Below are 2,629 nucleotides of genomic sequence, written 5' to 3'. Positions count from 1 at the left end.
AAATCCCCAGGAAGGGCCTTCGGGGTAAACCGTGCGGAAGAATGGCAATTTTTCGTTGGAGAATCAGTGTTATAGATCACAGTTGTCACAAGTCGTTAATACGTGCGGCGAATGTAGAGAGATATAGGTGGGTGGATTTCCCGCGACAACCATCCATCTTCAGGGACAACCCAAACGCTTAGGCTCGGTCTTTATCGCGCTTCTAGCATGCTTATCACGAGCGGCAGAAAAGAAGGACCAGGAGCTCCTTATCAGGATCACTGTTGATTCCTAAGACACGTTCCCGGCACAGGGCAGACCCGATGTCTGCGACTCCTTAGGGATCACATTAACACTTTATTGTTATCGCTGAATGTCGCATGAATTGCTAATGTCCCCTAGTTTTCAGGACCGCAAACGTTACGAGCCATTGTTAACGACTTAGAGCAGGAAAATTGAAAATTTTGCCGTTTTTATAGCCCTACTTGAGATTCCATAGCAGTACAACGTATATTCACATTGAAAATGCTAGTTTTCATCCACCAAATTATGATTGAAGTTTCGAAAATACATTTACAGTTGAATTTCAATATAATCAATCAATTCTTTTACTGGAAAGCTGCGGCAGATAAGGATAATTTACGAATATTAGTTTCCGAGGTCTAGGAATCCAATTATACATAAAAAGGTTTCTCATAGTTCTTGAGATGATGTTTTATGTGTTAGTTCAAGTTACAATCCATCGTATCCAACCATTTTTCAACGTTTTCTCACAAAAAGGCTGCTAATGAAGTGGGTTTTCTGTATTCACGATCCTATCGGTGAAATTATTTTCGTTATTTGTGATCGAGACCATCATCTTACATTTCGATGAGCTACTTCTATGTTTCCGCCTTCAGGAGAAGGTAGTCCGGAAAAGGAGGTGGTGACTAAGCTGAGGATCCACTTACCCATAACGGTTTTTCCCGTAAGAAAACTGTCGAGGGTCGTGCGGGTCGTATTGTGTGTTATGATGTGTTCGGGCATTAACTGGCAATAATTAATCAGTTCCCAGTAGGATACTAGACGAAGGAAAGCGACCAGGCCGGCCTCATGAGATAGCGAAGGGGCAGCTAGACCCTCCCCTACCACGATCCCAACAGGGATACGAATAGCTCACGGTCAAACTAAGAGCTGGCCACTTAATGTGACGCTCGGGAATCTGGTCCTTGCTTGAGCTGGTCCACGTCTTTTGCAGACGTTACTCAGCTTTCCACTAAACTTCAATCTGAAGTAGCACCTGAGGAAATCAAGTCCGCGGTCGGTCGGTCCGTTTATAAATATTCCGAGTCGGACGAATTAGTTTCCACAGAATGGATTATCCGGTCTCTTAGAGAGATCGCCGGATACGATGGGAGAATAAGTCTCTTTTCTATCAGAAGAATTAGTTTTTGTACGTCCAAATATTGTCTACCATTTTGGAATGTTGCTGCCAATATTCTTTCCGAAAATCCATGCCAAATTTCTTCCATGGGTTAATGCTCCACGATGAAACGTTCTGATTCTGGAGCTATGAGAGTCATAATAACCTAATGCGTTTACCTCGGGCTAAATGCCTAAGATCATCCAAGATTGTACAACCATCAACTCTCTCTAATTATGTCAATTCCATTCCAGTGATGAGATTCATGGGGAATAATCTATTTGGATATTAAGCGTTTCCATTGTTTCCTAGTTGTTCGAGGTTTTTCAAAAATCGTAATGAGGTATAATGAACTATGTTGTTCATTTCAATTTATATTCGATTCCTCGAAATATTATATATATTATTCCAAAACGTACAAAAAAGATCCCATTGCATTATGCCCAATATTTCCTCAGGTACAGCCCATTTGAAGGATTGAAAAAATATAGAACTGACCATTGTACAGCCTGTTGCAAAATGGCTACACGATATTTTCTTTTCTATACACGTGATATAGGGTTGTTAGTGCAAACATGTAATCCCAAGACATCGACGCACTCTTATTTCATTATTTTCTTAATATCGTAGTTATTCTACACACATAACCCTTCAGAAAAACAATCTAATTATCTTGATTGAATGACAGGCGATTCATTAGGTGTCATTCTCGAAAGGGGAGACCATCTTCGAAGCAAGGAAACATGAAAGGGTTACACAGATGTTCCTAACATCCCTTAATGTTTGATATTTCAGCAAGATATTGGTAAAAAGTTTTCCTTAACTTCCCTTGGGGATAAAATGATCTTCCGTCAAAGAACATAAAGACGATTCGAATATCGTTTTGAGCTACTTCCTTTTCGGACGATTCCAAACTGTGAACAAGGTTTTCTGCATAACTGGATGGATATTCAAGGAAAGAAAATGTACCACATGAAAGAGATTTTGAAATAATCCTTTCAAAAACTCTTCCATTTATTTTAAAAGTTATTAAGCATATTTATGTGGATAGTGAACGTAATGTATCCGAAGGTTCGATAATATTTTGACGAGATATTGGGACTGGGTCTACAATACGCGTCGAATCAAGGAGCAGTGTTAGTCGAAGTATATGCGACATATGAGAAAATATTGACATTTTTCCGCCTATTTATCGTAAGGTAAACTGAGAGCGAAGAGGCCCAATACTTGTTAGTGACAAGTTGGCAT

Source organism: Coccinella septempunctata, chromosome X, assembly GCF_907165205.1.
Source record: "Coccinella septempunctata chromosome X, icCocSept1.1, whole genome shotgun sequence".
NCBI classification, from domain to species: domain Eukaryota; kingdom Metazoa; phylum Arthropoda; class Insecta; order Coleoptera; family Coccinellidae; genus Coccinella; species Coccinella septempunctata.
The sequence above is the reverse complement of the archived record's forward strand: the minus strand, read 5'-3'. Positions refer to the sequence as shown.